At 38.2% G+C, this 13,140-nt stretch overlaps 1 protein-coding gene across 4 annotated transcripts in view; it reads left to right on the forward strand.

Annotated features, from left to right (window-relative positions):
* B3galt1 (beta-1,3-galactosyltransferase 1) overlaps positions 1-13,140 on the forward strand; it is a 550,921-nt gene that overhangs the window by 183,054 nt on the left and 354,727 nt on the right. For all 4 annotated transcript variants that reach the window (XM_029469665.1, XM_029469661.1, XM_029469650.1 and 1 more), the window contains exon 2: positions 3,558-3,702. The gene's annotated coding sequence lies outside the window, so the exon portion shown is untranslated. The remainder of the gene's footprint in view (positions 1-3,557; positions 3,703-13,140) is intronic.

The following is a 13,140-nucleotide window of genomic DNA, read 5'->3' on the forward strand; positions in this document are numbered from 1 at the left end:
GCCATTGCTGTTCTATTCAGGAATTATTCCCCTGTGCCCATATCTTCGAGGCTTTTCCCCACTTTCTCCTCTATAAGTTTCAGCTTCTCTGGTTTTATGTGTAGTTCCTTAATCCAGTTAGATTTGACCTTAGTACAAGGAGATAGGAGTGGATCAATTCCAATTCTTCTACATGATAACCGCCAGTTGTGCCAGCACCATTTGTTGAAAATGCTGTCTTTTTTCCAGTGGGTGGTTTTAGTCCCTTGTCAAAGATCAAGTGACCATAGGTTTGTGGGTTTATCTCTGGGTATTCAATTCTATTCCATTGGTCTACTTGTGTGTTGCTATACCAGTACCATGCAGTTTTTATCACAATTGCTCTGTAGTACAGCTTTAGGTCAGGCATTGTGAGTCCACCAGAGGTTCTTTAATCTTTGAGAAGAGTTTTTGCTATCCTAGGTTTTTTGTTATTCCAGATGAATTTGCAGATTGCTCTTTCTAATTGGTTGAATAATTGAGTTGGAATTTTGATGGGGATTGCATTGAATCTGTAGATTTCTTTTGGCAAGATAGCCATTTTGACTATATTGATCCTGCCAATCCATGAGCATGGGAGATCTTTCCATCTTCTGAGATCTTCTGAGTTATGGTCTTTACAAGTGACCATATACATATATAAGTATCAAAGAATGACCAGGAAACATACACAGATTATCGTGAAAAACTGAGGAATATGAGAAATAGAAATTGGGAAAAAGCAATTATGTGTGAAAATACTAAAAAGGCATTCTGTTAACCATTAAATCATTAAATATCTCTCTTCTAATCATTTATCTTTTTATTGTGTATAAAATTTGTTTTGATTTAAAAGAGCATCTTCTGCATCTCCCCCTGGCCTTGAATATATGTTTTAGCTGAGGCTTACCTTGAACTCTTGATTCAGCTGTCTCAGATTCCTCTGTTCCTTAACTACAGACTTGTACTACGACATCTGCTTCTCTAGTAGAATTATTTTAACAACATTTTTCAAATTACATACTTTTCTTAAATATTAAATATGTGAAACTTATATGAGATTTTTTTTCAGCCTGTCACACATAAGTAAGAGAAAAGAAATGACCTTTTGACATTTTTAAGCCACGTTGTCTGCCATTGACTGTTATATTTCAAGTTGTTTAGAATCTCAGGCAGTTTGGATTCAAGCGGCCATTTTAATTTTTTAAATTGATTTCTCTTTTCCATGTGTTTGTATACACACATGTTGTAAAAAAAAATGCTCATATGTATGCTCACACTGGGGTGTTGTCTACAAAACTAGGGCAATCGAAAGTTACAGGCTTGGTGAGCCACATTGTGGTAATGGGGGTGGAACTCTGGTCCTCTGCAAAAACCATAAATATTCTTAACATCTGAGCCATATCTCTTGCAGTTTCAAGTAGCTACTCTGCCAAAATAATGTTAGACACACCCTACATTTTCTGACCAGAGTTTGGGCAAACGGAGATCAGAGAGAAGGCAATAGTTGACTCAGTATAGAATGCTTATTATATAAGCTTTCTTCCCAGTAGTAGACTTCTTACCAAAAGCTAATTTTTAAACTAGACTTTTTATTAGTTTATTCTTTCTTCACTTATTCTTTCAAATACTATGTTGCCTTTTTTCTTCTTTATATTAAATACTATCCCAAGAATTGGGGATTTAGTAATTTAATTACATGGTTCATACGTAATTTCAACATAATTATATTATTTCATCTCTTTAATCTTATAATGACTCCTCCCTCTTAGCAAGAATTTCAAGTAAATTGGTTCAAAACCCAAAAGGGCTTGAGAGATTTTGTAATCCTAGCTGGCTATGGAAAGTTTTCATTTTCTTTAAAAAGGGTTTTGTTCCCAAAGGGGCTTTATTTAAAAGTGTTGTGGAGGAGTGGATGGTGTTCATCTGCAAGAGTTTGATATAAGATTAGACCATTTGCCATTCTTATTATTTAAGCATTAGACTGATAAATGTATTTATTATTAGACTATTAGTCTCTTTTCCAATATAGTTCATATGTCAGATGCTACCAGTCCCAGCTTAGACTTGCAAAGTATATACATGGTATTGTTTGTTTAGAGTGCCCTGAGTATCCTCAATGACAGCAACATTACCAGCACCTGTCTTCCCAGCTGGCTTTTGCTCACAGGAAAGAAAGTCACTTAACACCATTTTGGCCTCCTGGACAGCTGTATATAAACTGCCTGAGGTTATAAAAGGCCTAAATTCTGTTTTAAGAAAATAACATCAAAACAGCAAAAAATGGTCTACAATGGCTGAGCCAAGTTTGGGTTTAGAAACAATTGCTGTTTTTGATTCTGTAAATGTGGGAATGTGCTGGCCCTGTTCAGTGGGAGCATGGTGTGTTTGGATTGGTCTGAGGATTTTTGGTTATGCCTTTTCATATTCTCTGCTCACTTGCTGTTAAGAGTCCCGTATGTATGTATGTATGTATGTATGTATGTATGTATGTATGTATGTTTGTATGTATGTATATGTCTATCTGTCTATCTATCTATTCTTAGAAGAAGCATTTGAAAAAGTCACAAAACTCATATCTCTATGCTAAAAGCTCTCACAAAGAGCTTATTTGATAAAGCAAGCAGACTAGCAGGTTTAGTTTTAGATTTGGAAACAGCCTGGGCATCCTTATATCTCCAAGTTTCTGCATAGCTACACCTTTGATGTTCCCTTGCATCTACACAACACTCTGAATGGTTATGTAAGTATAACAGGTTGGAAGATTTTGGAGCTACAAAATTATATGCTCCACTGCAAGTCTCTCTTAAAACATATTTTTTATGACATAAATATTTAAGGCTGTAAAGGGTGGGTTTGGCTAGAATTCCTAAGGAACTTCACAAAGCAGCTTAAGAGACTTTCCAAGAATAGCTTGTAGAAAATGGATTCATCGAATTGAATTAGAGCAGTCTGTGTGTTTGTTGTTGTTGTTCCAAAAATGGACATATGGAATGTGTTTTAATATGGAAGAGTGTCTTACAGAGTGGCCCAGTCACTCAGGTTAACATTGCTACAAGATTGGTAGAGTGCTTGGGATTCCACTAGAGAAGTTGGGTCAGAAAGGAGAAATAGAATTTAGGTGCCACAATGTGTTAGTCCACCTCAGAGATGAGTAAAATGGCAAGTTAAATCTAAATGCATATGTAGTGAGTGAAACATTCCCTAGAAGTGGTTAAGATCCTTGGATCATACATGACGTAAAGTAAGAAAAGAGATTTTGTTGTTCTTCTTGTTTTGTTTTCCAAGACATGGTTTTTCTCTGTTCCCTGGCTGTCATGGAAATCACAATGTAGACCACATTGCCCTCAAATTCGGAGATCATTCTGCCTCTACTAGAATTAAAGGTATAAGCCATCACAGCCCAGCAGAAAAGGGCTTTTTAAGTGTTCTCCAGATGCAAATTTTTGTACAACAGCTTGATGCAAGATACGTGGGAAATTTATTCAGTGTCAAAAAGAGAATCTGAACAATACACAGCACAGTGTTCGTGTTTCTTATGTATTTTCTCTTCCTCATAGATCTGTTAGAGCCACGTCAAGGACTGCTGTGTTCAGGAGTGGAGAAAGGCTTATGTGAGACAAGAGACTCTACTGTCAGAAGAATGCAAGAGATTTCATCATAGGTAACAGCTGACTCCTGTCTTCAGTTTTTTGTTCTTCGAAGGTTAGTGAAACTTGTATACAGATGGATAATGTCCCGGGAAACATTAAGATGCTCAGGGTTTGGTTATAACATGTTTGCTTTCATGATTATCATCTTTACTGTGAAGTAGGTTCCGATGTCAGTGCTCAGCAGATACTATCTTCACATTTGAATTAGGGTGACATGGTGAAGCAAGAATCCTTGCAAAGCAGTAAGCTAGACACTTCGGATGTAAGTCAACAGTAGGAAGGACTGTGACTTTTTTTTCATGTGATACCTAGGAGCCTGCTCAAAAGAACAGTCAACTGGCATCACCAAGAAGCTCCAGGGCTGACACTGTCCAACCTTACTGCGTTGGCATAAGACAGAGAACTGGGAGTTCTATTGAAGAGCAGTAGACATTATGCTTTTGAATTCTTCACACATTTCCCTGTTTTTAAAATAACCTTTCATAACAGGATTCCTGATTTAGACGAATTTATTAACCAAAAATAATTTGGAGTTTCCATTTTCCGTAGTTAGTTGCATCTAAGCATTACCTCTAATCTTAATATTGTCTTGAGAAATTTGAGTTTAGTATTCCTTCCTTCATCCCAAGCATATGCTCCTCCATAGCTTAGTGCCTACAAGATCTCTTCTACTCTGGCTCAGAAATAGCTCCCAGCAAAGTCTGTCCTAAAGGTGTTGAAGATACTCTGATGTCTATCCTACTTGGGTTTTTGTTGTTGTTGTTGTTTGTTTGTTTTTAGAATCATTTCCACGTTTAAGCCACTGTGGATGAGTCTTGAATCTGTTATCTTTGTGATCATTCAACAAAGGCTAGTGGTTTCAGTGATGCAGGGCACAATGCAAACCCTGACTAAATTCATTAGTATACAGAGCTTCAGACTCATAGGATCTGAACACTGTTTCCTCTGCTTTCTTAGCTTCCACTTAAGTAATAGGAGCTGTCAACCAACACACCCTGCGTGTGTCGAGACAGGTTTATGGTTAGAGAAAAGTTAATTTTGAGAATACAGAGAATTTCTGTGTGTGGCCTTCCCCTACACATACAGTTTCCACTGTTACAGACATCCTGTATTTGTGTAATAACTTGTTATAATTGATGACCTCATATTAATACATTCCTATGTTCTCCATTATAAAAATGATTCCCTTCTGGTATGTCTTTTCTGTAGGTTGGAAAACTATGTAATCACATATTTGCATATTTGCATATATGCACTGCCCTAACATTTTCTCTTCCCCTGACAATATTTTCTGCCTTCCATAATTTTGCCTCTTCCAGAATGTGATATAATCTGTGTCATACCACATATAGGCTTTTCATATTGATTTCTTCCATTTGGCAAAGGTGTGTGTGTGTATATGCAATCATGTGTATGTGTGCTAGTATATATGTGCACATGTGTGCATGCATGTATATGTGTGCATGTGTGTGTGTGCTTGTGAGATCATAGATGATATTTTAATTATTATAGTTTATCCATTCATTATATTATGCTCAAATTAACCTTAGCTTTGAAAGCTGCTAGACAGGCAGTGGTGGCACATGCCTTTAACCCCAGCAGTTGGGAGGCAGAGGCAGGTGGATTTCTGAGTTCGAGGCCAGCCTGGTCTACAGAGTGAGTTCCAGGACACCCAGGACTACACAGAGAAACCCTGTCTCAAAAAAAAAAAAAAAAAACAAAAACAAAAAAACAAAAAAACAAAAAAACAAAAAAACAAAAAAACAAAAAGGAAAGGAAAGAAAGGTTCTTAAGAAAATGCTGAAAACATTTGTTTTCAGACTTGTGGGAACCGGTCTTCAACTCAACTCACTCATATGTGTAACCAAGGAATATGATGACTAAATAATCTATTAACAATATAGGATTTTTAAAAGAAATTACCAAACTACAGCTTAAAGTAGCTGTCCCATTTTATAGTCTCAGCAGCCTTGTGAGCAAGTTCCTGCTGGTCCTGGTCCTTGCAGACCTTCCCTGTTGACATTTCATTATGTGTCACCAATGTAATGGAGACAGCATGCTTTTCCATTGTCTATGTTTGAATAGACTTAGGTACACTTTAATTTTATTAAAAAGAGGCCTTGCTTACCTAGGAAACTCTGGAGACCTAGCTGATAGTATCTTCTTGAGGATTTATTAGGGAACAACATTGATTAAGAATTTGAACTTCTTTCCTGGGTCTTGCCAGTTGTTATAATTCCATTTTGTGAGGTGCATGTGTTTGTTATAAACTGTTATAACAGTTTGACCTATTGCTTATAAATTATTGTAATTAAAATATATACAGTTCATAACCAAAATATGCATTTTCTGTGGATCTTCATTAAAATAAACCATGCTTGATGCTGCTCAAGCTAGGTTTCTGCCATGAAGAGCATTACATGTGATGCCATGCCACTTAGAATATACCCAGTCATATGATCTGGAAGATAAGTAGGACTGGGCATAGATAATCTTCATATGGGAGATATCCAATTAGACTTACCTGTCTTTGCTATAGATAGCCCCAAACTTTCAATGATTCAGCTATGATATTTATACATTTATGATGGTGTGAAATTAAGTCACATCCGTTTCTACATATTCAGCAATTATAATTTTAATCTGAACACCTTTACATGGGAATGTTGAGAAAAGGAGAGACTTTTAAACAAAGTCTTCGAAACACCTCCACCCCTTGTTTTTCAAATAAGGAATATAAATTGTTTGTAACCTCTGATCAGAGATGCCTCTACAAATTCAAGGATGGGAAGAATCATGAGATCTTCACATCACTGTTTCCCATAGCAAGGAGGTCAGGAGCTAAGGAAAGGAAAAAGAGAACTCTGGGGGTGGGGGGAAATAGACTGTTATTTATGATTCAAAGACAATATTGTTGTAAACCTGCATACAGTCAATCCCAGAGGGGGTCGAGCTTGCAGCTGTAACTATTGATAAGTTCCTTCCCCAGAACAGGAGGGTGGAGGTAGGAGGCATCTTAGTAACACAAACAGTTCCTGAGTAGCTCAGCCGTGGGCAGCTCTTCTGTGGCCCCAGTTTCATTGTTGGTCGCTTTGTGCTTTTGTTCTTCTCCTCCGTCTTGTCCAGTGATAACACATCACTTTGACCACACATAGAACTTATAACTGGGTGTTATCAAACATGTCCTAAATGTTAGAAATGTATAGCAGCTTGTCAGAGTCCACTGCGATGTGAAGGGATGACTCTGGATTTGATTGGTTCCCATGTTGAAAAGAACCTGGCACACTGTCTCACATTGGAAGTTTCAGAGAAGATAATTTTCAGCTTTCAGGAAGAAAATCAGCCAACAGTAAAGGAAAGGGATTAAAGGGAATGAACAGGAAATGCAATTAGCATGCTAATTAGCTAATTAAATGAGAACAAACCTGAACTGTACTATCCTGGTGAAAAGGGAGAGGAGGTGGCAGGGTACAGAGAGAGAGTATTGGCCTGACTAGGTTATATTTACTATCACCCACTAGATGCTCAGTTCTGCCCTAGGCCTTTAGATGTTAGTGATGCAATATGCCACCTATTCTAACTGGCTTTTGTCGACAAAGATAGTGGGTCTTTTTTAAGAGTTCACCCATTGATTTTTCGACTTTGGTTTACTGTGTTAAACTTCAGGTAGTAACAAGACTAAGTAAATGATGTGAGAGCTAAGTCATTCTTTTTGTCACAGAAGAGTAGTTTGTTACCCAGAAGAGAGTTCCCAGCAGCACCTGAAACACTGCCCCTCTGGTTTCAGCCTTCCTAGCCCTAGAACCTGCAGAAAATAGATGTAGGCTCTTGATAAGCCATCCACTTGCATCGACAAGCAAATTAAGTAATCACTAGGAAACATTTGAAATGTATGTGATGTGCTGAAATCTGAGTATTAAATGCAAACATTATAAATCTAGAGTTTTCATGGAGAAGCATGAGCAGATATTTAAACAGAGTAACATTTGAGTGAGTGCACTCCAGGAGCAGGTAATGGAAAGACATAACCAAACAAAACATGGTAGCCTCTTGCCCAAGTCCAGCCTCAATGTGAGGAGGGTCCTGAGAGCTGCCCTGATTCAGTAAGGACTTGGAGTCAGTAGTGGATGCATGCTGTCTCTCTTCTCATTCTTCATTCTGACCAGAGAGCCCGAACATAGTCTTCTATTACTAAAGCTACATCATCAAGGCTTTAACCATTGTTAATCTTTTTTTTTTAGTAATCCCTTAATTTACATACATTTTAAGAATCCCAGATCATTAGTCTAACCTCCCCACCCCCCCGCCCCACACATGCTTCCTGAAAAGGAAACTAACACAAAGCAATAGCACATTTCCATAGTTTTTATACAGCCTGTTCTTCACGGGTTGCTGGGCACAGCTCTTGCAGTTTCCTGATACATCAGACAGTCTTAAGTAACTATTTTCATGTAAGAACAGAAAGGGGACAGACTATTCCAGTTAAATTTCTTCCAAAGTTTTAAAATGTGTGCAAGTAGAGCAGCTAGCTCTCTCTAATATCTCTCTAGGCATTATTATCTCCAATATTTCAAGTAGCTAGGAGAGCAAATTACTAACTTTCTATATGCTCGAGCATCATCTGTGTATCCTCTAATCATTGTTTCCTGATCCTAGCAACTCCATGGCTTATGGACTCTCCTTCTGATACTATTTGTTTCTAGATCATACACAAGCCTTCCTCCTATGAAATAAACCCATCTATCATTCAGCTGATTTCTATAACTTCCTTCTTTTCCTATCCATGCCTTTTCTTCTAGAGACCACTTTAAGTCTCTATCCTTGATGTCCTAAGTTCACCCTGGCTAATGAATGCAGCAGTCATTGACCTGGGGGATACACATGGCTCCTCATAGAATTCCAAGTTTGACCAAGTTTTGCAATGAGCAATTTCTACAAAGGGCCTTGTAGGCTTTTATGGCCTCTGTGGTTATGTTGTCTAGATCCTTTCCCATGTCCCTAAAGCCAAGCAGGAGGTCTGTTCCTCAGCCTCCACAGCCGCATGACCACCTCCATTCCTCATTCCTGAGAACCACATCTGTTTCATTTATTGTGACGTGATTGGCTCTAAGGAATGGCAGAAGCATATTTCCCAGAAAGAGATTGAAAATAAAACAAATAGATGAGACAGCAGATCAGTTTCAGGCAACAGCAGTCATCAGCACTTGGGGACCAACTGCCTGAGAGTGGTCCCCAGGGCAGGAACTATGTTACACCACACAGCTCCTTAAGCAGCTCTGCAGACCTGGCAGCTTATACCATTTGGAAGATTGGGGTAGCAGGTAAGTTCAAGACCAATAAATAATAATATTTACAAAATAACTAAATAAAGTAAGTAAGTAAGCAAGTAAGCAAAAGGAATAGAAGACTCTCACGTGGGAGTCAGCAGAGGATGTTCCAAGAATGGCCCCCATCAAATTAAAGTTCTAACTCAAGGCAATTTTACTAATTCTCAAATACTAAAGTGGAGACTTTGTCAACTGCAAAAATGTTTCCCTTTTGAAGTCTTGCTTCAAGTCAGAGAAATCCTTTCCTTAGAGGACAAAAGAGATAAAATGAGAGAGCTAAGCTGTAGCCCTTGGGCCTTGCCTAGCCTTAAAGTCTATCTGAGCAGGCCAAGCACACTGGGGAGTGAAGGACAACAATGTTCCAGCTTTCCTGTGGAGCTGGCTAAGAGGGCTCTCGCTCAGCTGAGAAAAGGAATTGGCCTCAGTGGCCAATGCTCCTAGCTAGGAAGAGAAAATGGGAAGACTGAAAAAAAAAAATCAAAAAACAAGAACCTGTAGAGCTGGGGACAGAAAGGCTCTGATTCTAGCAAACAAATTTTGTTAGCTGAGAGCAAGGGGTTTGAAAGTCATCTTGGTTCCTGCAGAGATGCTGTGAAAAGTCTGACCTGTGAAGAATGAGTAACATCTTGGACAAGGAGTATGTTTGTTTCCAGCTGTACATTACAGATATTCTAATAATATTTACAAACCTGTCTTTGCTCAAAATGTGCTGATAAGTTTGACAGACCAAGAGTCTTAGGCTCAGAAGGTGCTTATATATTCATGTGTCCCTGCCCGCTCATTTCTGGCTGCTCTGATGTCATCACAGGGACATAGAACTGATATCTCAGTATGGCTCCATCTGCAGAGCCTTCACACACCCAAGCCCAGCTTTCTTTGGGTCATTGCTAAAATTTCTGTCTTATTAATGCATAAAGTTTATTTATAATACTTGCTGAGTTTTCTTTTCTTGTAAAGCCTAAAAAAGTACATGATACCGTACATATAATAGAATAGAGTGGGCTGTTAGCCGGTGCTAGGAAGAAGGCTACGGAGGCAAAGTGCTTGCTGTGTAATCATTATTTCCTGAGTACAGATCTGCACAAATGACATCAAAGGTTGTGTGCAGCATCATTGCTTCTCAAAAAAAGAAAAAGGAAAGGTGGGAAACTGATTGAGGAACATATGAAATGTCAAGTTCTGACCTTAAGACATGTTTTCATGGGCAAACACAGTGTCAGAGCTTAGACACACACACACACACACACACACACACACACACACACACACACTCACATACATGCACATGCATGCACACACACAACCATCCATTGGGGCAACTATATTTGCTAGTCTCCTTTAGCCTCTTGTACACTTTTAAAAGGTAGTAAGAATTAACATAAAGCAATAAGTACCAATGATTCAACGCATTTATTTTAGAATGTTAATTAGTAGGTGTTTTGAAGTCAGGGATTTATAAAATCAGTACCAGTCAGCTTTGGTTCCTGTTCTTTCTAGGGCATAGATTTTAGTTTTTAAAAAAACATCTTTCTATGCTGTGTAGCAAGCCTCCCAGGAAACAGGTGCTTTGAAAGAAGTGAAAGAATAGATATATTAAAAATGGGGACATGTCTTAATATAAAAAAGAATGAGCTTATTTTTCTTGGAAACAAATTGACAAAGTGTGTCAAAGTTAATGTGGCAGATGGCAGGAGGTATTTGGGATTTCAGGATTAGTTGTAAGGGACATTCTGAAGAAAATCAAATTCACATTCAAGGTCAGTGCCATGCCTCTTCTCTTTCCTCTTCTTCTTCATCCTGTCTCTACTATCATTCATGTTCAAAAAAGACGTACAGTCAGTCTTTTATAACTCTATAACTCCTTATGAATACAAAATTGCATGCCACTTCTCTGAAGAGCATTTACAATTCAAACAGGAGAGGGAGGTGATATCTCTACTTAAAATAATTATAAAACAGCCCAGTAAGTCTGTAATATAAGACCTGGAGATTTTTATAGTTTTTTTTTCCTTGTAGGTGCACTTTGATCTTTACTTTAGCATCTATTTCACATTAAAGGAACAATGTAGTCTTCATAATTACAACACGATGAGATTCTCATTGGCTTTAATTAACCTCCTTTATTCTTTCTCAACTCCACAATTAATTTGCCTGAATTTGTTAGCAAATGAAGAGTTTCACCTACAAAAGTGGCATGTGGCTTTCATGATTTACGATTTACCATTTGATTCTCGTGCTTCAAATGGGGTAGGAGGGAGATGATTTTCTCTTGTGCAGCAAACATAGCATCGTTTCAGGAATGACCTTCCTTAAGGTTTTGCTATTGGCTTTGCTCCCATAAAGTGAAAACTGACATTAACCTAGGATATTTTTATAGGAGATTGGAGATTTATCAGTAAAAACAAATCTACATTAAAAAACAGAAAATTGGAATAAGAGGGACAGAGTCGAATGACTGAACTTGGCAACATTAGAAGTGGTTACTTATAATAAAGACTTTAAAAAAGCTTTTGTTCCTCCATTAGGTACTGTAATTGCATCAAAATCAGAATTCTTAATTTTTATAAGCCTAGATATATTCATGGAATTTTTCCCCTGCCTTCGACATGAGGAATTACTGAAGGCGTATGCTTTGTACAGGCAGAACGGGAGAGAAAACAACACTTATCTGACATCTGCAATCCTTACATCAAAGTCTGAAATAAATTATGTTTTCCTTTTCCCAGCAAAGAACAAGAACAGGAGACTTTGGGAGGAGCTAAGTGAACCAGATGAGAGCATGGTTAGGCTGTGATCCTCAGATAGCATAGTGAAATTAACCTGATTGCTCTCTTTCTCTGTCATGTGAGCAACTCGCAGGGCTGGCTGTTCATGCACATGCCACCCCGTGGTTCTGAATCTGAGAGCCCACGAGATAGAAAAATGTCTTTTGTTGCTTTGGAAACATCATTTAAACCTCTTTGTATCTGAATTTTTCTGAGAAAAACATCCACTTTATCTCACAATGGCCTCACGGGAACAATTTAATAGTTCCTATGAAAGCCTGTAAGGGCTCTTCAGGTACAAGATGCAGTTTTGCAAAGGTGTCCTCAGACTCTGTCAATCTTAATTTACGGAATTGCAAGCCAGATGGATTAGTTTACCAAGTCATTACAGGCAGGAGTAATTCTTGAGTTGTTGTTAAAATGTTAGTTAGTCGAATCACGACCAGGAGTTACGTGTTGACTTTGTTTGTGTGATGAGTGTATGTTCAGTATGGACAATTTAGCTTCCATACGTTATGTGACCACAACTTAGGGAAATATCCATGAGTGTCATTGAAATGACCTTTGGGACAGCTTCTCCTGCTTTATACCTTACTCTGAACTGTGCAACTTTCGTAACAATGTTGGCAGACTTCTGGAAGATTCTCTGTCGATGTCTGGATTTTCTTGTTATGTACCTGCATCTCAGAGGCTCTGCATCATATTAAGCTCTCCGACAGAGTGTCACTTGGAGGACAGTCAAGTGTGCTTATTATTAAGGCAGGAATATTTTCCTATTGGTATATGTCTTAGTCACTGTTCTATAAAGGTTAGGAGACACCATGACCAAGGATCCTCTTATAAACAAAAGCATTTAATTGCAACTGGCTTACAGTTTCAGAGTTTTGACCCATTATCATCATGCCAGGTAATGTGTCTGACAAGCATGGTAGCACTGGAGAAGTTGTTGACAGTTACATCCTGATCCCTGATCCATAGACCAACAGACAGAGAGACACAGGGAGAGACAGAGAGAGAGAGAGAGACAGACAGAGAGAGAGGGAGAGAGAGAGAGAGAGAGAGAGAGAGAGAGACTTTGTAACTGACATGGGCTTTAAAAAAGTGTTTACATTTTTATTTACATTCCAAATGTTGCCCCTCCTCTGTACCCCCTCCAAGAGTTCTTCACCTTTTTCCACCTCCCCTCTGTCTCTGAGAGGGTTATTTGGTTTTGTTTGTTTGTTTGTTTGTTTGTTTTCTGGAGTCTAACTTTTTGAGTTCTTTGTATATTTTTGGTATTATCCCTCTTATGGAAATAGGGTTAGAGGTCCATCCATTTGCCTAGGAATTTCATAAATTCATTCTTTTTAATAGCTGAGTAGTACTCCATTGTGTAAATGTACCACATTTTCTGTATCC

Source organism: Mus caroli, chromosome 2, assembly GCF_900094665.2.
Source record: "Mus caroli chromosome 2, CAROLI_EIJ_v1.1, whole genome shotgun sequence".
NCBI lineage: Eukaryota > Metazoa > Chordata > Mammalia > Rodentia > Muridae > Mus > Mus caroli.